A 24398-nucleotide genomic window follows, 5' to 3' on the forward strand; every position below is an offset into this window, starting at 1 on the left:
AGATTTTTTTTCCTTCATGAGACACAATTCCTTCCTATTGCCTTTTGGATGACATGCACTGCACTCGATATTTGTTTTTGCTAGGTAAAAAATGATTGCTTGAAGTACATTGGGTTTGTCATATTGATCTACTGGATTTTTCTAGCAATCCTATTTTGAGAGTATTATCTGTGCTAAAATAACAGTCAGGATTTATTGGGGAAAGAAGGCTTGAAAAACCTTTCTAGCAGAAAGAGATATACTCAAGCTGAAGATCTCTAGTATTACTCAGATTTTTGGAATCCGACAGATGCAATTTCATTTATTGAGTGCTTTCTTTGGGTTTTGCAGCAGGAAGACATCAAGAACAAGATAAAACTGATTTATAAGGTAATGTGCGTAGAAACAATGTGCATTTAGAAATCTGATTTTATGATTTCGGCCCAGGCAAATTTCAGTACATCAAGACACACCAGAAGGAGCTGATTGCTGTGGCACTTGGCAATATTTGATGATAAACATCTACCACAGGGACTATGTAACTTCTTTTGGCTGACTTTCATGTGCATGCCCAGTTTGTAAAACCCAGAGTGAGGAAACACTCATCTGGCAATGTTTTGTCCATCATATGAGTTGAAAACCAATTATCTGAGCAGGCCTTTGAAGTGTGGTCCAGCAGAAAACACAACTGAAAACACAAAAGTGTCACCTTTGGCAGCGTCGCTGTGGGTCACTTCCTTCAGAGCAGGTCACTGGAAACAATTAGCAATGTTCTCCTGCACAAGCTCCTCTGGGCACAAAGAATGCCTTTCCAACACGGAACCCTGAAAGCAGGTCCCTTCACAAATGTCCTGGGACCTGCATAAAGAGGAGATCAGGAAATGTGAGAGAGGAAGCAAAAGCTGGTTTTGTGCCCCTTTCCTGTACCCCCCTGAGTCTGGCAGCTCCTGCGCATGGCTGGCTGCTCCAGCTGGCTGCAGGTCCATGACAGGAACTTGGGGTGTCTCTGGGATTAGGACAGGAGAGGAGAAGGACCTTTTCCTCAACTGCTGCTCTGCACTGTTCTCCTGATGAGAGGAGAGGCAAAGGGCTCCATACGGTCCCTTCCTGGAGGATGAACACACTGGGCACAACCCTCAACCCCCTGGCCGTGTAAGAGCCACAGAATCACAGAGTCACAGAAAGGTTTGGGTTGGAAGGGACCTTAAAGACCATTTCATTCCTGCTGTGTGTAGGGACACCTTCCACTACACCATGCTTCTTCCTAATATCTCATTTAATCCCACCCTCTAGCAGTGGGAAGCCATTCCCCTGTGTCCTGTCACTCCATCCCTTGTGGAGAATCTCTCTCCATCTGCTCTGTAGCTCCTTCAGGTGCTGGTCTCAGGTCAGCCTCAAGCTTCTCCTCTCCAGGCTTGCAGACAGCACCAGCTTTGCTCTGGTCAGAGCAGAGCTCAGACAATGTGGTAGCTCTGATGCTGGCTGTCAGGGAACGCAGACTGCGGGGTCTGGCTGTTCACTGCCTGCAGTGAAGTGGGATCAATTCACCTACACTTAGGGAAGAGGGTCACTTTGATCCTCAGCTGCATGACTATCTTGCAGACACAATCTATGAGAGCAGTAGAGAGAGGGAATCCAGGAGGAGGAGGACACAAGCAAAGCAGATCCCCAGAAGCAGCAGAGGAACAGCTGGGAGATGACATGAAGTTCCACCACAACTTGTGGGTCTTTATTTATTTGCCTTGCAAAATAAAGGTCAAACTCTATTCTTCAGAGTTAATAAGGGAGAAGCAGATGTGACTGTGGGGCTTTGCTTGTCTGTCTTCTCTCTCCCCCAGTGTCTGGGGAATAGAGCTGCACCCTCCTTTTGCATCCCTGCTGAGGGCTGGGGGTCAGAGCAGCGCCACAGTGCACTGCTGACAGCGAGCTGGGAGGGCTGGGAGTGCAGGAACCCTGCAAGAGGCTTAGACAAGAGGCCACTAATCCTTTGCTGAGCCTCAGGAAAGGTGCTTTCCCACACTTCTGGGAGATGGGACACTGAGGGAATCAACCCTCTTGAAGCATTATCCAGATGAAGATTCAGTTTAAAGCAGTCATCCAGGCTCTTGCTGTAATTGATGCAAAGAGAGAAACACCAGCAGGCGTGACTCAGCCCAGCACTTCGAGACAATTACCTGAGGATGATGTGAGCCACCCTCAGGAGGTGCCTGTTCTTTCCTATCAGTTATTGAATGAGGCCAAGGCCAGCAGCACCTTGGGTTAGGGGAATCTGAACCAACAATTACAGAAAATCAGAGACTTGTTTAGCGAAGGAGTTGATCCCAGAGACTTTTCAGAGATGTAGGAGGTATCGACAAAAATGTCCCAAGTGGACATTTCTTCTCGCTGAAGAGAAGAAATTCCATATTTTAGTTTTGTCTGCAGAAAAGCAGAAGCCAGGATCAGAAAGGCTGGCCTGCTTCATTCTTCAAGAGATACAGAGTGAGAGTGAGGGGAGAGGAAACACAGGCAAGTGTGTGCACCAATATGTGGCTCCAGGGTGTCTTTGAAACACTTTGGTAGGGCCCTCCACATTGCTCTGCCTTTTTCCACAATCTGCACTTTCAATCTGCCTCTTTTTTTTTTCATCCAGTGAGGCATCAAGGATATAAGGAAAGACAAATAATACTGGGTTCAAGATTGGTTAACAAGCAATTTATGACACTTTTCTGTCATGGACATATGTGACTAATCACCAACTAGTCATGCATTAGCATTTCTAAAGTTTCTAATGTCCAGCAGGTTGAGGGAGGTGATTCTCCCCTTTTTCCCTGCTGAGATCTCACCTTGAGTGCTGCCTCCAGCTCTGGGGTCCCTGCACAAGACAGACAGGATCTGTCTTGTTACAGAGGAGATTCTCCAAGGGCTGGAGCCTTTCTGCTCTGGAGTGCCTGAAGGGGCTGATAAAAAGGGTGCAGAGGGATTATTTACAGGATAAGGGTCAATGGTTCCCCACTGCCAGACAGCAGGTTGAGATCAGATGTTAGGAAGGAATTGTTCCCTGGGAGGGCGGGCAGGCCCTGGCACAGGGTGCCCAGAGCAGCTGTGGCTGCCCCTGGATCCCTGGCAGTGCCCAAGGCCAGGTTGGACAGTGGGGCTTGGAGCAGCCTGGGACAGTGGAAGGTGTCCCTGCCCATGTCAGGGGGTGGAACTGGATGGGCTTTATGACACAAACCAGTCTGGGGTTCCATGGTTTCTATCCTTCTATAATTAAGTTACAGCAGGAACTTTTCATTCATGACAGAGTATCCTGGGGGAGAAGGATGGACCTGTCTCTTTGCAATAACCACAAACACAACAGAAGAACGGGAATATAAAATCGCCACATCCATGGGCTTAGCACAATGAAACAAATCAATGGAATTCCATTTCTAAACCCCAAGTCTGTCCCACCTGTGTTTTCATTCCCACACGTGCACACACACTGTGCACTCACTCTCTGCATAGGTCCTACAGCAGTCACAATCCAAACTCTTCAGTCACAGAATTGCCACTAAAAGCTAAAAAGTGATGTTACCATGTGACCTTGTCCACATCCCTGCCTGAAGGAGTTCTCCCTGCTCCCTGCCTTCTCCAACCAGGCCCTTCCTGCGGGCCACATCCCATTCTCATCAGTGTCCCTAATGCCAGACCCAATCCATTCAAACACTGTGTCCTGTCTCCAAAACATTTGATTCCCTCTCCTCTTGCAGTGCTGCTTCACTTATTGTCCCTCCTCTCTCAGGATTCCTTCTAGGGGGAGAAAGAAGTGCCTCATCAGAGAATTTCTTTCTCCTCATAAATAAATAAATAAATACATAAATAAATGTTATTAATATTTTATTTTCTTATTTAATTTAATAATAAATTAATATATAACAATATCAGGTCTAGGGTACCTAATTGACATTTAAGAAGTAACATCAGTAAAAATTAGCATAGTATTGATTGAACCTGTTTTGTTTATGTAATTGATAAGTGTTAGCAACATGAATGAAGGCCTGTGTAGCTTCATTTTTTAATGCAGATTTTAGATAATTGTGTTTTGAATCTCTCTAGGTCTTTCTCAGTTATTTACAATGGAGCTGGTGGCACCTGAGAGAGGGTCAGTTTTGGATTCAGAGGGAAGTGATCCCTCATTACAAACAACTGCCCAAGCACATCAGTGACATGTCAGACTTACCAAACCCAGTCCAGGCTCGCATCAGAATTACGGACACATCTGTACCTCTGTGGGTTGGCCTCGATCACTTAACCCATCATTTAAGTTTTGAAGGTGAGCTTGAGCAGTGACTTTTCCTAAAGTGTAATCCAGAAATGCCATGTGGAACCATTCCAAACAATCTGCTTTGCTCTCTCACCTCATGCTCACTTTGTAGCACGGGTAATCACTTTCTGCTTCTGTCAGACAGCTGTGCCCTGAAATCCTAACCCTTACCTGCTGCTGAAAATTCATCTTCCACCTGTCTCTGTGCAAAATATAACCAATGTAAAGTGGTTTAAGGTTTTCTGGATCCTGTTACAAACATAAGGGCTCAGGTATTGCACCCAGGAAACCAAAACAATAAAATGGGAAGAAGACTTTTTGCCCAAGAGAGGAAAGAAAAGCAAGGAAAAAGGCAAACCAAGGGAACTGATCATATGTTAAAGATCTATCTAACCAGATACAGCAGCAACACACAGAACTTTAAATATCTGAGTTGCCAAAATGAAGTCAAGACATTAAGTGATTTGCTGGACAGGGAGCTAAATAAAACAGATGAGTTATTTCATTTAAAAACAGATTTGTTCTCGAAGGTCTTCCTGTGAAATATTCTAGATCAGGAGTCCACAGAAGAAGAATTCATTTTCTTATCAATGAAAACCAAGAGGGACAACATGCAGTGAGATGAAAAGGATCATCCAAATGATTCATGAGTTATGCAGTGATTTTGGTTATTTATAAACTGCTTCACATATTTTTTTTCTGGAATGACTTTGTTCCAAGTCCTTCCTGCAGACCACCCCAATGATGTGAACATCATGAAAAATAATTCCAGCCTAAATCACTGCTAAACTGGCAGCAGTCATGCCTGAGAACAGAAACCATTATTGTGTCATCAACAAGCTTCCTCCCCTACATTAATATCCCCATTTAATTTTCTACCCTGCTTCCACAGAGCACACTTGCCATTCCAGCAGACCAGGGCTGACAGTGTTCACCCTCTGAAAACTCCATTAAAAATGCATTAAGCCTGCTACACAGAACAATAAAAGCAGGGGAGAGCTCAGTTCCTGCAGAAATGGACCACATGGGCTCCTGCAGCTATCCAGAAAAACAGATTTGGGGTGCTGGAATATCCTGAGGTGCAGGAAAATGTGGATAGGTGAGGATGGATTGAAGAGCCCAGAGGTTACAGCATGGATTGTTCATCTATTTGCTACTATTAAGTGTCAGATGGATGAATAAAGCAGGATAATCTGGTATCTATTTAAAATTAAAAATATAAACCTTGTCTTTGGGCATATCTAAATTATGTGTATGGTGAAACTCTGCTTAGCCCTATTATTTCACTGAGGATTAGGCTTTTCGGCTCTGATTTTCCCCTTTCCACCACTGCCCTGCCCACCCTTTATGAATTTCCCTAAGAAGAGTATATCTACAACACAACTGCCAGCACAGGTTTTGGGAAAGCTGAGAGAAGCTTTACTGCACATTGACTCTTCAGATGCTGACTGACCTGTTTGAAAAACTGCATCGCTCTGGAAAACACAAAACCCAACATCTTTCATCAAGATTCTGCCCTCCCCGGCCTGCTTGCTGAGGCAAGCAGCCTGTGGCTGTGTTTGCAGCAAACTGATCAGTAACCTGGGTTCTAATGGTCCCAATCTGAATTTCTCCTGCTTTCAAGGGTATTAGTTAGCAAAGTCAGAAAAATACGTTTTGTAAATAAACCCTGCAAAGAAGATAGTCCTCCCTTCAGTCACTGAATTGGCTTTAATCTACTTTTTAATCTTAAGAAATCACTAAAGACATCAGAAAGGGATTGTCAAGGCTACTCATTTGTTCCTGCTGTGTGCAGGGATTGCCCAGTTCCACATGAAACAAATGGCCCGAAGCTGGCTCACTGAAGGAGCAATAGGTGGGGCACAGAGTACCACTGGAACTCATCCAGCAGGACACTGCAAAACCTCAGGAAACAAAGGGAGAAAGGTCCTGGCTTCTCAACACAGGAGCTCAGGAGGAACAGGCACCGACCCAACCAGTGCTACAAAACCAAGTGGCCTCTCTGCATCAAGGTTCTACTGGAATAATCTTGACCCATCATTGCTTTTCATGTGCATGAAAAACTCTGTGACTGGCATTTTCCAACTGCCAATACTTTGTCCTAACTAATGCTTTTAAAATATGCCTTAACTTCAGAAAATAATAAACCAGGAACATTTTGAAAATATAGAGTATGTGGATTGATTTGTACTTGTCACATGAACTGATGGAAATTACAGACCCATGGTTTTCTAAGGGAGAATTACACCCCTCTCAGAGCACATCTCATCCTTAGGCTGCAGAGTGCTTTGGGTGAGGTGGGCCTTCCCACAAAGGGGAGCTGCTGTCCATGGCTGGACAGCTACACCCAAGGTGAACCAAAATGGTCACAAAATGGACAAGTGATCACGGGGTCTCTCACTTTTAGAAGTTCTGCTCCATTTGCACATTGGAGTTCATTGTCCAATTCCAGCTCCAGCCCATGCAGTCCCATCCTTGTTTTCCTCTCTTCAGCCCACGTTGTTTGTGCTCTTGGGCCTGAGATTTGGATCATTTGTCCTTGGTCCCCAGCTAGAGAAGGAATTGTTTTGTCTCCCTGCTCTGTGAAGAGAGCTCACCATCCCCTAATATGAAGCTCAGAACTGCACACTAAAGCAGCACAGAATCTGAAAAATATAAAAGCAAAACCTGAGGCATCTCCCTCACAAAGACCCTTGTATGGTCCTTCCAGACCCTTCCCCATCCCTGTGTCCCTCCTTCAGACCCTCTCCAATGGATCTGGATCCTTTCATAACCCTCTGTTCTCCTCCCCACCCTGCCTTGCTAAAGCCTGGGGATGATGGCTTTACAGCCAGGATGCACAGGATTGCTGTGAGCTGGCCCTCCTGCCTTGCCCTGCCAGCAAACAGCCCCCTGAGCCAGCACCCACCTGGCAGGTGCCCGTCCTTGCCCCACCACAGGTGCCTGTCCCTGCTCCTGCCAGCCCCTGGACTTCCCACCAAGCTGGAGGAAGATGTGGAGGAACTTTTCACAAGAGCAAGTAGTGAAAAGGCAAGCGGGAAAAGCCTGGAGGTGGGCAGATTTAGGTGAGATATTAGGGAGAAACTCCTCCCTGGGAGGGTGGGCAGGCCCTGGCACAGAGTGCCCAGAGCAGCTGTGGCTGCCCCTGGATCCCTGCATGTGTCCAAGCCCAAGGTGAACTTTGGGGCTTGGAGCAGCCTGGGATAGTGGAAGGTGTCCCTGCCCATGGCAGGAGGAGGAATGGGATGGGATTTAAGGTCCCTTCCCAGAGCAAACTGCTCCATGAGTCCAGGATTCCAGTAGCTGTGAACTGCTGTGGCTTCACTAAGGCTTCCCAGCAGGCCAGGAATTCCAGTCACTTGTAAAACACCAAGAAAAAAACAACAGAATGACTCAGTGAGCTAAAAAACTTGACCCATGAGAGAAGACTGAAGGTTCTGTGATTTTTTGAATTTAAAATGCTGTGAAGCCTCCATGACAACAATTTTCCATTAAAGAAAATTGCTGTCAAGGGAAGGGGACAAAACTATTCATCTCAAGAAAGGACAAGAAGGGTTAAACTGCAGCAAGGAAAATTTTGCTCAGACGTTAGCAAAATCTGTCTGTCAAAGTGTCTCAGCACAGAAATCAATTGCCAAGGAAGGGTGAAATCTCTGTCACAGGAGGGCTTGAAGAACAGGCAAGCTAATTAACTGTCAGGCATGGCTGAGGTCTAATTGCTTCTGCTGGGGAAGGGGGCTGAACTACCTGACCTCCTCAGTCACCATGAGCTTTACCTGCATTGATCAGAGCATCTCCAGAGGAACAGAACCATCTGCATCCCACACAAACTATAGAAAGGCAGAACATGAGTAACTCAAACCAACCTAAAAGTTAATTACGGGCATATAGGGCCCCTAATGCCATGTTGCTTCTACCTTAAGTCAAGAATTAAATCCATAATGTCCCCTCAGTAATCATGTTTTGCTGCCAGCATTACTGGACTACGAATCATTCAGTCTTACATTGAAACACATGGCACACACATATTTTTTATTCCACCCAATTGCCCAATTTGAGCCTTTTGAACACGATCCATGGTGACCATATTTTGGTGGGAGCTCTGGCAGGCCCTGGGTGTGGTACCTGCACATTGCCAGGTGTGCACAGAGCATTGCAGCAAAGTGCAGAGGGTACAAGGGCTGTTGGGAGGCATTTCTTTGTCACTCTCCTCTGTCAATCACACACAAAACCCAGCCAGGGGTGTCTCAGAGAGGGAAGCCCTGACTCAGGACTCCTGGAGAGCTCCAGCTTTGTTTCCCAGTGGCAGTTGAAGGGAATATTGTTGCAGGATACTTCTTCCACTACTGCACTCTTTTACATAAATGACAAAATCAAATTCCTGCAATTGAGACTAATTTGACACATTTCCTTTCTCTACTGCCTCTGTAATTAGCATCATAGCCATGCTGCTACATTTCACTGTTCTTTTTTCCCTTACAGAAAACCCTTCAAATCTGTATTTCTTTCATTCCCCATAGCTAAATGCTTAAAAGACAAAAAGAAATTAGCTTCTTTACTTTAGGAATCCCCATTTTATTTTTTAATTGGAACTGCAAAGGGAAAACAATTAAATGACACTGGGTTTAAAAAACTGTTTAAATTAAAATATGCAAAACATGTCAATCTTTCTATAAGAACCTGGAAAATATTTCTGAGAATTCTCACAGAATTCTGTGGTTAATTCAATGGCCAGAGGGGGAGTATGTAAGTTTGACACAAAGCAGGGAAAGTAGATATTGTTGGAAGCATTGCCTAAATACCATTTATAATTACAGCACATTCATTATAAGCAATAAAGTTGCATGAAAGCAAGTTATACAACTGGAAAAAAATAGAATTAACTACAACACTATGCCATGACTCAGACCATAGTGCAGCACTTGAAGTATTGTCACGAAAAAAAATCACTTCAGTGCTCTCTAGAAAGCCACATCCAGAAACGAAGGGAAACTCACTTCCTGGAGAGACCATAGAGCCAGCTCTGCAGGGAAACCAGGGCACTTGGCCAAAACCACATGTTCCAGATCCAGTCAAACATCCACAGTGTTTTCTACAAGCATTCACTGCCATCCCCCAGCACATTCCCAGCCTGTACTCTGCCCCCACGGATCTCCATCAGCTCATCCCAGGGAAAGGCAGGTAAAAGGCAGAACAGAGCCAGATCAACACGATTTATGGGGGCTGTGCAGGCAGTAAAGTCACTCTGAACACACCCAGTTATGTTATTCCAGGTGCCTGTTCTGAGGGAGTTCATCTCCAGCAGCACTTCAGGCAATGGCAGCGCTACCGGGCTCAAAAAAATGCATAAAGAATTTATCCAGATTTTCACCCTGCCAAGGGGCAGGGATGGATGGGATATTGGGAAGGAATTTCTCCCTGGGAGGGTGGGCAGGCCCTGGAACAGGGTGTCCAGAGCAGCTGTGGCTGCCCCTGGATGCCTGGAAGTGTCCAAGGCCAGGCTGGACTTAGGGGCTTGGAACCCAAAGGTGTCCCTGCCCATGTCAGGGGGTGGGACAAGATGACCTTTTAGGCTCTTTCAATCCAAACCATTCCATGATTCTGTGATTCTATAATTTTATATGACTGAAATTCTATACTTCTCATAATACCAATTACCTCTTGGCGGTTGTATTTTCATTTCTCACATTAGGTACCCTGCTGGGTAGAAATTGTTCATCCTTATGTTTATAGTTTCCACTTAATCCTTTAATATTAAAGTCATAGTGCTGGTTCAAAAATTTTGTTCTGCTTTTTTTCCCCAAGAAAAGTTTTTGATTAGAAAAAACAACACTTTACAGGACAAATTAGTCATTTAAGTCAAGTTAAGCTTTTTTCTTTTTTGTTTTTAAAATAAAATAAAGCATAGAGCAATACATCAACTCATACACACTCTGAAGTATTTGACTGGGTATTGCTACTTGTAGAAAAAAGACTATAATGACAATAATGTCAAGTTAAAGCCAAGCCTGGAAGTTCAATACAGTAATAAGGGAAAGCAGGAATCAAATGTAGCTCTTCCCCACATCACCAATCTTTACTGTGTGCACTGCTAACCAGTGGTGTTCTCTTTGCGTGTTCTCTTTTCCCTTTGAGGCTTTAGGTCCAAACCATGATATCTGACATGCTCTGGGTGCTGTTGCCCTTTTTATTGCACCACTCTGCTCTATATTTTTAATATCTTGAAACTACCTCTGTCTTTCCTTGCATTACACCAGCAATTCCTCTGCAGGCTCCCAATCCCTCAGCGCACCCCACCATGGAACAGACTGCAGTGCTCCATTTGTCACTGAAATCCCCACAACCTTTTCTTTATCCAAGAAAGCTTTTTGGTAAACATTTCAAAGCACAACAGATGAAGACATCTGGAACATGGACTCCTCATGCTGTAAACAAGACATTTTTATTTCAAAGCTTTTTTTTTTTTGTGGATTAAATAAAGTACCTTCAGAAATTGTTTTTCTTCCTAGGCTAGTTAAAAAAAACCCCATAATTACTTATTAATCTATAGCAGTTCATGTCAAAGTAGGTGCCAAAGAAGCAGTAACATTTTATATGAAGCAGGCAGCTCCCATGCCCACACTGGGAGGAAAAGCCCCTTAATTCATAACCATTTTGGAGTTTTACAAACTCCAGGATTACAAGCAAGGGAGATGTAAACCCATTTCTTGGGAGCTGCAGGTTTCCACCTGCAAACACAACTGAAACAACTCACACGGTCCTGCACTACCACAAATGGACTTGATAACAGGAAAATGAGCACTTAGCAGTTCCCTAAGGAAGGGAAAAGCACCTGGCCAGTTTCAAACCCCACAACAGCATTTCCTGGGTGGTTGTTGCCATGTGCCTCTGTGGGAGACACTGCAGCATCCCTGCTGGGCACACCAACATGGGGATTTAGGGATTTATCTAAGGCCACGCTCCATCACCTCATGGGGCCTGCCCAAGGGCAGTTTCAGGGTGAGACACCATCAAAACTCATCCTCTTACTCTGTTTTTTAAGCATCAGGTGTTTTTCTCTAAGTGATACAATGGTAAGTCACTAGAAAAAGAGATTTTCAGACAGAGAAGCAGCATTAATTCTGGTCCTTCAGTGGCCATGAGGATGGGTGCTGTGACCTGCATTAAATAAGATCACTGCCTGCACTGAGATGCTGTACAGAACTGTCTGGACTTTATTTTCTTGGCTCTCTTAGATGTGGCTGGGTTAAACACAACAGAGAAAAAAACACCCTGCAAAGGGCCATTGCAACAGCTTCCCTTGAGCAGCAAGCCCTGGAAGTACTGACAGGAAACTCTGTCAAAATCACAGAGCAGCTTCTAAAACTTGGGAAATGCAGGCTTTGAGTTTCCCTGGTTATAAACAATATATGTGGGCATGTTAATAAAAGCCTTCTAGACCAACAGAATGGTTTGTCTCTAAGTGCTATAGCTTTTGACCTTTTAAACAATTGGAACAATTTAGATCAACTGTCAATCCATTGCTTTTTTGCAAAGAGACACTAATAAATTTACTAAAATTAAATTTCTTTTACGTAAAGTATATTTGAGGAAAACAAACAGAATTTATTTCTGACTCACTTTTAATAAGTGCTTTCTGGAATTCAACTTCTGACACAAATTAATTCAACTCTAAAAGTTAAATAAAAACAAATTAATTCAACTCTGAGAGCTTGAGCATCCTGAACTCACCACAGCCTCTTTATAAACCTAGAATCAAAATAATTTCTGACAATAATTTTAATAATTAGCAAGAGAGATTCATCAACATAATAAATTACCAAATTACTGCACTGAAACCTGTGAGATGAAATGGAATGTGAAGAATCTCTTGTCCCATCAATCTTGTTCATCTGCAGTCTACCCTTTTTTGTTCCAAAGGTGTCTTGCTTACAAGAGTTTTTTTTTAATTTATCTGGTTTTGTCTCTAAATGATCTCTGTTGAATGAAGTCAGGCTGTGCTTCCCATCACCACTCTGTGTCTCCTGCAGGAATCCCAGTCCTGCTGAGCACCCTCCTTAAACCCAGCTTTGGGCAGCAGTGCTTCTTACCAAGCTCACAACCACCCTGCTCAACACCAGCTCTTTGAGATCACCCCCTCAGAAAGGTTTTTTTTGTCATTCCCTGTGCTCCAGATTACTTCAGCTTCTCCTGGCTTTGTAACCTGCGAAGCCTTCTCTTGTACTTTTGGGGTTCTAAGCACTGGCATGGGTCCACACCTCCTCCCACCCCCCATTTAGCTCCACAGATATTTTTTCTCCTTTTTGCTGTGCCCCCAGGGCCATGCAGAGCCTGTCACTGTGCCCACTAAGGGAGAAGATGAACCAGTGCCTGGTTTGTGAATGCAGATTAAGAGCTAAACAGACACTGCAGAGCAACACTTGACCAGTGCCTAGAGACTGAGTTACATCAACACGAAAAATGCATTTTACAAAGGTCTCGGTGAAGAAAATACCAACAGATTTAATAAACACACCAATGCACTGGACTTCAATGCAATGAAACAGTCTTTGCTTTCTGCAGCAGTTGCTGGAGGTTTATTAAAAAACACAGATTAGATTAATTATACGAGATCAGCAGAGTTAGGAAAGAGCTTACTGAAATATGTTATAAAGTTAGCACTTAAGGTAACTTTTTATTAGCTTCTGTTATAGTATCAAAACAAAAAAAAAAGTTTTGATTCCATAAATCTGGTTTATGAAGTCCCAGCCTTCCCCACTCATTCCAGCTCTTAATCTGTAGTTCAGTGCACTCCAACTGTGCTGAGATAATTTATTACAGGCCTGTGTTATAAATCAGACAAAGAATAACTAAATTCAAGGGAGCAGATGCCATATCCTGCACAGACTGGTAGATGGATAAGTCCAAACTAAATATGTTAGGGCAGTTATCTGAGAGTCAGTCAACACAAACCACTGCATCTTGCATTGTGCAAGGCTGTGAATCAGCCACACAATATAGAAACTGTGGGTATCAGACAAACCAGGAGCATCTCTGGGCCCCAAACCACGAATCATGCTGGTGAGATGTGCAAAGACAACAATACAGGGATGGGTAGTACAGTCTCACATTGCTCTGAGCCAACCATAAAGCTGAGGCAAAAAACAATCTGCAATTTATAAAGCCAATTTATAAAGCCAAATTGCCAGTCTTAGAACATATTAACTGCATAATGGCTTTTCCATACAAGGAACAACCCTGAAAATTTAATAAATCGATATTTACTTGATTTATATAGATTAAATCATGGTGAGTATTAGCACGGCTCGTGATAAACGGAATGGTTATGACTGCAAATGGATGTAAGATCCATTAAAACCATGTAACAGAGATGCAGTGCAGAAAGATATGCAGAATGTGCCTCAAACATCCCTACAATGGGTAGAAAAATGTTCTCCAAATCTCCTTTGGGAGACCAGAAAAGATCACAGGCGTCGTCAGGTCCCAAGGCCCTGACATAACACAGAAGCTTTTCAGATGAAATTACCAGATGGACCTAGGAAACAGAACATTCCCCAGAATACAGGGCAAGGGAAAACCCCATGTGGTCGTTGCCAAAGAGATGTGAGAGAAACACAACAGCAAGTGCAAGACCTGCTTCCTTTGTGGGGAGTTGAGTATCAGCAATTAAAAAAAAAAAAAAAAAAACAGGAATAAAATAACAGAAAATAAAAAAACACGAAAGCAAGTGCAAGACCTGCTTGCTTTGTGGGGAGTTGGGTATCAGTAATTAAAAAAAAAAAACAGGAATAAAATAACATTAAATTAAAAAAAAAAAAACACAAACCAGGAGAATATTGGTCCAGATGCAGTTAAAATCCAAAAAGGCTTGGAGTTCCTGCTCACTGCTATCTTGAGCTGTGGACAGTCACTAATTGCACCCCATTTAGTAGGGAATAGACACCTGTATCCTTTGAGTGCAGTAAAAGCTATCAAACCACAGTTTCAAATTCACATCAAAAAGATTTCTAAATTATATCAGGCTTTTTTAACACATGTTTTTTACCTTTGATCAAGCACAGGAAAATCACCCTCATTTCTATGCATTTTGTGGGATGTCTTGCCTATATTTGGCAGATGAGTTGTTTTTCCCCTCTTCCTCTAGTGTTGCATCTGCTCCATCATCCACTTCCACTGTAACTGAAGAAATAATTTTATTAGTCACTAATTGATTGTCATACATGTTTGCTTTCAGATTTAATTCCCGAGCCATGCTGGCTGTCTCCAGTTTTAGACTTGAGACCTTGTCTCAATTAGCCCAGCCCATAATCTGTCAAATCTTTTGACTCCCAACCTGTAGGGTACCCAGCACAGGAACATGGCATTGTTGGAGTTTATTTCACAAATTTTCTCTCTCTGAATTAATTAATCATGTGACAGGATTCTCCCTGACCATCTCAGGTTTCAGTGTGCGCAACCAAGATGAAAATCCACATTCAAACATTTTCATTCAACTCTTATCACTGAAATTTATGGTCACTTCACAGCATTAGCTACTGAGCTATTTCCACTCCCTTCATAAAGACCAGCAGACACTGGGGTTCGAGAGCATTGATAAAACGCCCTCATGCCATCCATCCTGCCCTGCAGTTCTGTGGGTAGGTTTGGTTTTCCCTTTACAAACTGCAGTAAGGTTGTTCTTGGTGAGTGACCTTGGCCATCAGCGGGAGATGGGGACAAAATTAACTTGTGGTTCAAATTAAAAGCATGGGGAACATTTACTGATCTCTTACCAAGGACTGTCATGGGCAAAACTGACTTGGCTGGGTGAAAATTGGTTTATTTCCAATGGATACAGAGATCAATGATGAGAAACAAATCACTTTATCTGCCCCAGGGTCATCTTGACCCCTCCCTCCCTGACTCCTCTCCCATTCCAACGGTGCAGGGGTGGGGAATGCGGGTGATGGGCACCCCAAAACAGCCCCACTCTTTAGTTCTTCCCACACCTTCCCCCTGCCCGACTGGGATGTCCCCACACCACAGGGGAGTCTCTGATGGAAGCCCCCAGTTCCCCACTGCCCCCAGGCACAGGCAGCCCAAAAAGCACCTCTAAAAGACTTTTTTACAAGTTCTGTATTTATCCCACAGCTCTGGGAAGCATTTCAAGTCTGAGGTACAGAGGAGATGTAATCAGGAGGGGTTTGATATACTGAAGCACCTGTTCACTCCTGTGAGTCCTGCACAGGACCAGAGCTGGGAGTTGTCGCCCTGCTCTTTTAAAAAGTTTTCTATGCCTTCTGATGTTTACATATTTCTACTAGAGTTTCTCATGCACTGTCATGTAAAATAATGATTATTTTACATTCTTCTTTGTGAGAAGAGAGAATTAATAGACTGTTAGTTTGACCAGTGTGGTTGGAGAGGTAACAATTTCATCCTCCAATCCACTGTCACTTTTAAAATCCTATACATTGCAAAGTCAGAAATCAAACTTACTTCTTTTTGTTCTTTGCATCTTAGTTGTGCGTGCGCGAGTTATTTCGTGTCGTAGTGCGACAGGGAGTGCTGCTCTGTTCCTCCCTGGGCCAAGCTGAGAAATGAAAACACGCTGCTGTTTATCTCAGAAAGTGCACTAATAGCACCAAAGCACAGTCCACAATTCCTTGGCTGTCCATGCCCCCTGGGGACAGCTGTGGTCCCAGTGATGTCTCTGTCACAGAAAATGCCACCACAGGAGCCCCTGGAGAAAGGCCAGTCTGCATTTGTAGACACTGCAGTAACCACACCCCAGAGATACATTTTAAGAGTCTTTTACCTTTAACTAGAACCTTTTTGTCAGCAGAACAAAACAGAAGTTGGTGCTTTTTGTATCACTTCATCTATTTTTTCCTCATTAGTCATCCCACAGGTTGCTCTAAGCATGAGCTGATGTCTGCGTGTTTGCCCTAAAAAGCATTTTCATTTTAACCAGCAGTGATTTGAGGACTAGGTTGTGGTTGCTCCAGGTATTTGCTGTGCAGGATGACTCACAGAGGGACTGGTTGTCTGAAGCTGGGCAACTGAATGACCCTTTTCAATGACCTGCAAACAAGACCACTCCTGTGAGGTGGTGCCAGTGAAGGCACTCATCTCCGGGGGTGGAACCAGCTGATCTTTAAGGTCCTTTCCAACCCAAACCATTCTATGATAGTGCACAGAAATCCCAAGGGCAAGCAGAGCCTGCTGTGGTGGGGGAAAATCAGTCCTCCAGGCTTACCTGGTGAGAGCCACCCACTTCTGTTCCAGGGTAACTTCAGTCCTCTTTGGGACACTTGCAGCTGGGGCAGCATCTCTCTGTGCAAGGAAAGAGCACCAAGCAGCCAACCCTGAAAGGGACAGGGAAAAATACTATCATTCATTTTGAAGGTCTTTTCCCCTCACCCAAATATTACATGTGTGCAGTCCCTTGTAAGATTAGCTGCTCTCCATGTTCCAAAGCAGTTCTTTTTGTTTTTTTTTAAAGTAGTGGCTTTGGGTACTCGTTCCTTTCCAGTAAGATCATACACAGGATACTCTGATTTATAACCAACTGAGCAGAAGACCAGGTTTAGCTCTCAATTTTTACCTAGGAGCTTTTCTTCAGGAGTAGAGGCCCAGAAGGTGCTGTGATGGTAATCCAGGCACACGTGCTAAAAGTACACCAGTTGCAACACACCCCTGAACTGGCAAAAGCTTTGAAATGAATTAAACATTATCCTTCAAGTAAGATCCCCGAAGTACCACCACAGCTTTGTTAACTCCAGTGCCAGGTTAGATTAGGCTACAAACTAAGACAATTGTGTTCCTTCAAAAGCAGAGACAAGTCAGAGAAACGCTGAACAGCAGTGCAAGGAGTTTGCTGGGAAATCTCCCCTCAGTTCACTGTATCCTTGCATCATAGGGTCTTTAATCCAGGCCTGCTCCCTTCTCAGCAACTTCAATAGCCTTTTTGTGCTGGAACACACAGCCTGGGCCCATCAAAACTGATTTTCTACCTTCTCTGAGGTCTGGCTTGCATGTCTGTTCCTGCTTTTCTCCAAATTCACCACTGTAGCAGTGCCATTGGCTTCCCTCTTGTTCAGACAGCAAGGTGTCCTTTACACACGCCTGGAGCCTGGCAAAGCCCTCAAGGAAGGACAATAAATGGTGCTGGGGAAGGAGCACTCCTATCCCAGCCCATCTCCCATCAGCAGCCAGGACAGTTCTCTGGCTCAGCCAGTTCTCTGGCTCAGCAGGAAGCTGAGCTCCTTCTCTGTTATCAAACCCTGCAGGAGGCACAGAGCCTCCCCTGGCAGGGCTCACTCTGCACACAGCAGGTAAATCCCCTGCTCTCCTCTCCTCTCCCCACTGCAGCTCTGCAGCTCCTCAGAGGAACTCCATGACAGCAGAGGTGTCACCAGCTGGTGCTGAGCAGTGCTGAGGGCGCTGGTGCTGTCCAGCTGAGCTTGCAGAAGGCTTTACCTGGAAGGAAGGAGACAAGGAGATGGCAGGGTGTGCCCAGGGTGTCAAACCCCAGCGCTGGTTCTTGCTGTCTGGGACCAGGGCATTAGCTCCACTGGAAGGGAAATAAATCACATAATATCAGACCCATGAATTCCTAGAAGAGGTTGTAAGGGAGGTTCTGGAGTTCCTTTCCACAGAAGGAATGGGTCAATAGAATCAAACATCTCTCTTTGATTTTGGCTTGCTGCAGAGAGCAGCAGAGCAGCAGATCTTTTCTTGAGGTGTCTCTTTTTACAGTTCTAAATGCATGTAAGTTTTATTTGCATGTGTTACAAGCTAACCAAGTATCAACTTCTAAAATGTGAATCTTATCTTCATTTGAATGTGTTTTCATCTAGCATTTTAATCTGCATTTTCATTTCTCAATTCAAGGAAAACAGTCAGCAGTGTTATTTAGGAATGGAGTTCAAGTAAAAAAGCTCCTGCTTGCTTCACTGATTTTTCTCCTCAGCAGTGTTTCCTCGAGGATATAGTACATGCAATAATTAAATAATTAACCATTCTACAACAATTTTCTGCTTAAATGACCGTGCATTATATGTAACAGTCTTCTGTGTTTGCTTAGAAGTGAAATATAAATCTAGAGAGAAAAACATCTCAAAACAACAGGATGATATAATTAGCACCATCCTATGGATCTTGTAGCTTCATGAAGGGTTTTACAGAAAAGAGTAGTGGAATGTTAGTCTGGAATTTCTTTTTTAAAGGCTGATTCAACCAGGCAACCTCACCAGCTTTTATAGGCCAGTGTTGCTCTGCAGACATCAGTGGAAATATATCTGCTCTGTTCCTAAAATGAAAGAAGTGATAACTCCAAGAACCTACAACACCTTCTATTTGAAGTGAAATGTCAACTCTCTTATTAAGTTCACCAAATCCCTTCAGAAGGTAATTCAAATTTAACAGGATTATAATACTCATTTCAAGGCTTATTAGGAAAATTCCACTAACAGTATTAGTGATATTCACAGCTGATATTGAGCTTAATATTTTGTTAACTCAGCTTAAATAAAATTAGGGTTTGTGGTCAGTTCTGGGAAGGTCTCGGATATTTTCTAAACAGATCCTTCCAGATGAATTTTGTAAATACAAAAAGTCACTGGGATTAAAACCCAGTGGAAAAAAATATAATAAGTTTGGGTTTAATTACCTTTAAATAGAGATCACTTCCTCTAAAGGCCTCAGATAGAAAGAGTCAGGAGAAATTTCATTTAATGACCTATGATCCAGTATATATGAAATTAGATATAGCCCTTCCCATTCTTTCATCCAAATTATTCTAATCAATCATTCTATAGTTATTACATTTTTAAATTATACAGAGACAGAAACCAAGGAGCAGAGTTCTTTATCCCTAACAACAACAACAAAACCACCACAAAACCCCCAAAGTGCCACAATCTCCCAGTTTATCACAAGTAAAGTTGAAAATAACAACTTCCCCAATGTGCTTTTCACCATTTGTTCTATATCCTTTGCATATTCAGTTTGCAGCCATTTCTCAATCTCACGGGCTATTATGATCTACTTTCCATTCTGTATCACCATGGATATCTTATGATCACAAATTCTGCTGTCACATCATTAACACCAAATGTTCCAATACAGTAAAATTACCTTGTCTTTAGTCCGTACTTTTTAATCAGCAAATGGGGTCAGCTTGACCTTCTGGAGTACCCAAAGCCCTTCTGTATTCACTTGTATCAAGCAAGAAGTCAAACTTTTTGCTTCTGAAAATCCAAAACTCCTCCACGGGATCACTGAGTGGATCCCTGTGCTCAGTGCAACACTTAAACAGGCTGCAGCTTTAGAGTTCATTTTCTTTTCAGTACCATTATTCCTCTATTCAATTAATAGTTGTTTGCTAAAGCAAATGAGACAATTCTGTTGGTGACATCTTAATTTTTGGTCTGTTTTGTTTTTCTGACTGCAGGGGTGCAGGGTGGGATAATTCTACTGCTTCAAGCACCATGAAGCACTTTCTATCATCAAGCAACAAGTCTTGTCTAGGAAAAAAAATATATATTTTTGAACACGCTGCACAAAATTATTTCATTGCCAGATATAAGGACTTCATGTTTCTCTAATTTTTTGTTTTTATTTGTGGAATACTGGTATTTGTCAGCCACAAGCAAATGGGGGTGATACAACTGAAAAGGCAAATCTGCTCTTAGTAAGTGTAGCAAGAAAGACCAACAATTATTCGGTCTGTTTTTTTAAGCTGATACTTGTGAAACCAAGGTTAGGAAAACCATTTTTACAAGATAGGAATTCTGAAGTGTAGGAGACCTTTAAAATATCTCTCAGGAGGCTGTTCTGGGATCCCAAAGCCCCAAGGTAGAGAAATGGTCACAAGGTTTACTAGGACATCCAGCCCTAATGGAGTCAACACCAGTTGGAAAACTTTGGTATTTTCACCATCTTTCTGTTTAAAAGGCTCTTTTCTCACTCTACAATCACATCACCAATTAAGCTGATGAGGTCTGAACATACATCCTCACATCTTTGGTCCTGTTTGACAGAGCTCCTGGGATTCATTTACATATTTTAGGTTTGGATATCATGAGTGATTCACAGTCATCATGCAATACAACTCCCTCATTTGAATTCTGCTCCTCCCCCTCCAACACTCATGATTCCACCTGAAATTGTTTTTATTCCCTAAATGAACACCCTTGAATTGTGTACTACTGAATTACATCCTATTTAAATTATTCCAGTCATTCACTCCATTTCAACAATTTTCATCTCAGAAAAGCATAGAAATACATGACAAGAAATCCCTGACTGCCCATTACAGTCATTCATAACATTATGACACAAGGTTGGTCAGCCAAAAATTAAATCTGTGCTGAAGTTTAGGATCATTGAATCATGGAATGGTTTGGGTTGGAATGACCTTAAATCCCATCCAGTGCCACCCCCTGAAATGGGCAGGGACACCTTCCACTATCCCAGGCTGCTCCAAGCCCCAATGTCCAACCTGGCCTTGGGCACTGCCAGGGATCCAGGGGCAGCCACAGCTGCTCTGGGCACCCTGTGCCAGGGCCTGCCCACCCTCCCAGGGAACAATCCTTTCCCAATATCCATTCCTTCCCAATATCCCATCTGACACAGGGAAGTCACTCCCCTTGTCCTGCCACTCCATTTCCTAATGAACAGCCTTTCTCCAACTTCCCTGTAGCCCCTTCAGGTCCTGGGAGGTGCTGTGAGGTCTCCACACACCCTTCTCTTCTCCCGGCTGAATTCTGTCTCAGTTTGTTTATCTCAGGTTTTTAAATCTCCTCCCCAGCAGGCCTTGGATGATGATTGAGGTTGCAATCAAGTGCAATTACAAATTCCTGATGGGCCTGAAATTGTTTCTTTACTCATGCTTAGAACAGCAGAACACTATGAGATATTTGCAGCACGAAGGGAGATTTTGGAAGAACGGTATTGTCAATCCAAAATACATGTCCAAAGTGGAAGATCCACCCTGCCTTAATTACAGCATCATTACTTGGATGCCACACTTGGCTGGGTCGTGTCACCAAGCCATGTTTCAAGCCTTGGGAGCAGCAGACTCAGGGGGAGCACAGAATGCTGTGACTTTCATTCAGCATTCCGTACTTGAACAAAAATCAAAAGGTCATCTCTTCAGCTTCTCTGGGGAAAGACTGATCACAGCACAACTCAGGGCACCCTGGAACAAATAGGAGCAACTTGATGTTGACAAGTTCATTTATCTTTTGGCAAATTCTACCAATGAAAATATTCCAATAAAGGGGATTGTTCATTTAAAGAAAGGCTACACGTTTTTTTTTTTTTTTCCAGCCGGAATGAGTGTTGTTCATACCCAGTGACAGCAAAGAATTTAAATGCCAAAAAATTTAAATGCTCAATTTTAGCTGTGAAAAATAAAGTTACATCACTTTGGAATCTGAAAACAGCATTTCTTGTTTGGCCACTGGGTTTGGAGAGAAAGCAATGAACCCTTTACAACTTAATGGCAAACCCCAAGTCCTACCAGGGTTAGGACTGACATCAGGGATAGATTCAGTCACAAAGCCAAATGATTTTGTGATTTGAAATTCCTTGGTTAACTCCTGTTCACTTTTCTCCTGGATTTGCTCTGGAACATGAAGTGTCATTATCCCAGAGTCACATAAAAAGAACATTTCTCAAAACTCCAGATAAAAGCATTTTCTTAGCAATTATAACAAAAATAGCTGGATGTGTTCCCAACGAGATTAATGACTGAGATTTTTATCTGTTTATCACTGATAAAGAAAAGAACTTACAAACAACAAATTAAAATTATGCAAACTAACACTGTATGTTCCCAGGTTACGGTAATTGCATTTTAGCTGTAGACTGCCTGTAAAATATCTGTGAATCTTAAAAAAAAATGATTTAGTAATCCTTAAAACTCTTTAAAATGCAACTTTTTGGCAATTTTCTTTTCTCTTTCTGATGCACATACGAGTTTGTTCTAAAAATGAATGCCTGTCAAAAAGAACACAAATGCTAAGCAGGCTTGAAACGACTCAAAAGAGCCTGTATTGGTGAAGAAAAAGAAATATCTGTTCCATTGGCAAGTTAGACTTTGTGGAGGAACTGGAATATTGAGCTGTCTGACTAACAGAAAGGAAGATGGATGACTCCTCCTGAATTAGATGCTTGAAATCTACTTCTGCTCAAAAGGGAATATAATCAATTTGGGAAAGAGTTGCCTCCAACACTGGGAACACTTTATCATAAATAGTAGATTGCATTTGAACTTTACTTGAGTGTTTTAAAGGTATTATTAGAGCTTAACCTTCAAAATGAATAACAGTTTATTTGTGCAGTTACTCAGGGAAACAGGTTGAGATACCTACTTTAAATAATATTCTACCCTGTCCTTTACACCCTACTTTTTCTATTTATTATTAGCTGGGTTTATTACTCATTTAATTTGTCCCTCTTTTGTGTCCAGAGGCAGCAGTGTGGCACCTGAAGGGCATGGAGCAAACATGAGCTCAGATCTCCCTCTGCAGATGAGGAGTTCCAGAGGAACCATCAGGAAAGAACTTGCTGAGCTTCCAACCTTCCCCTGCTCATCCAGAGCCTCCAGGAGGGAACCCAGGTGCTCTAGGGAGTGTCCTTGAAGGTCACACCCTGAGAGAAGGGGCTCTGCCCTGGAATGGGATCATTCATCCCAACTCTCCACTTGGCGTCTCCAACTGAGGTTCTGAGGGCTCAGAACGCCCACCCAGTAAATTCAATGAAGATCTGGCACTAAGCCTTTTCAGAAGGAAACCTGTCCAGGATACCAGATCCAAAGGGCAATCCCAGCCATGAGGTCACAAGCAGCCCAGAACACTCTGCAGCTATTTGCAATTTTTTTTTCCCATATTTCAGCTGAAACTTTTCTGAATTTTTTTTTTCTGTATTTCACATGTAACACTGGCCAGAAGGTGAGATGCAGGTATCACATGTTGTTACTCTTACTTAAGTTCTGGAAGTACTTACACTGCTCTACAAACATCCAGCCTGAAAAATTCCACATAATTTACAACCAGCATTCACCCACGCATGGGTTTTTCATACTGTTGATGGGGTTTTTAATAGAATAAAAGTTATCTAATAATTTAATTGCCAAAAATCAAAATCCATCTGTATTTTGATGCCATTTAAATGTCTCTATGAATAATCCAGCTCTGGATTTCACTCCTATAAGGTCTACATCTCATTTGCTAACAACATTAAGTACAGGAAATAAATCTGGATGCTCACATCTTTTTTGAACTTGGTATGGGTGCATATATTAGCTTCTAAAACCTCTGCCTTAGTTCTTTGTTTCAGAAACAGAGATCTAGATCAGAAGCATCAGCTTTCTTAAGAGCAATTAATATTAAGTTAATAAAAATAACTAATTTTTTGTAATATTTTCCCATTGTGCTTAAATATCTTTATGCTCAGTACAAGTCATATTTACATTACTTTAAGCACAGTTATGTTTAATGCCTATGGCAGTAGCACTGGTGTAAAATCAATGATAGGAAGAAGTCATTGAAAAAATGAGCTAAGTTAAGACAGACAAATTTCAAGGACTGTTTTTGTTCCCTAAATGCTCTAAAATGCTTCATTAAATATGCATCAGAAAACAACAAATTTCTGTAATATTAAAATATGGTGCAATTTCTAGGGCTGCTAAAAGAGCGCTATTTTATGTTTAAAATATAATCCATTTGCACTGAAACAATACATTTGTAAAATCCATGGTTTTCATACCATAGCCCTTCACTTTCATGTAGAGCTCCCCTGACCTCAGGAAAACAGCATTTGCATCTTTTTCTGATTTTTCACATCCACAAATTCCATCTTCAAGCTCTTAATTCATCTTTGGGGGAGAAAAAATAAGCAATACAGTGAGAAACACCAACTGGAGGGAGAGGCATCATCCAGTGAAAAGGAGAATTTCTTGGGGATTTTTCCCCCACTTCATTGTAGACCTTTCAAGGGTCCTTGGGAATATATTTCACGTATCTCTTACTCTGAGCATGTTCTGCTAAGTTTCGTTTCAGTGTGCAGCCACCAAGTAAGAGCTGTTCAGGCAGTGATGCAGAAGGATGCAGCAGGGACAGCTTCCCCAGTATCTCTCTGCATG

The 24398-nt window shown here is 42.7% G+C and overlaps 1 long non-coding RNA gene across 1 annotated transcript; it reads right to left on the reverse strand.

Moving 5' to 3' along the window:
• Window positions 1-584: 584 nt before the first annotated feature.
• On the reverse strand, window positions 585-15279 carry LOC137478544 (uncharacterized). The gene is made up of 3 exons (XR_011001629.1): window positions 14310-15279; window positions 11885-11935; window positions 585-667 (listed from the first exon to the last, which is right to left on the reverse strand). It is a non-coding gene; the product is annotated as an uncharacterized lncRNA (long non-coding RNA).
• Between the last annotated feature and the right edge of the window lie 9119 nt (window positions 15280-24398).

Source organism: Anomalospiza imberbis, chromosome 8, assembly GCF_031753505.1.
Source record: "Anomalospiza imberbis isolate Cuckoo-Finch-1a 21T00152 chromosome 8, ASM3175350v1, whole genome shotgun sequence".
Classification (NCBI taxonomy): Eukaryota; Metazoa; Chordata; class Aves; order Passeriformes; family Viduidae; genus Anomalospiza; species Anomalospiza imberbis.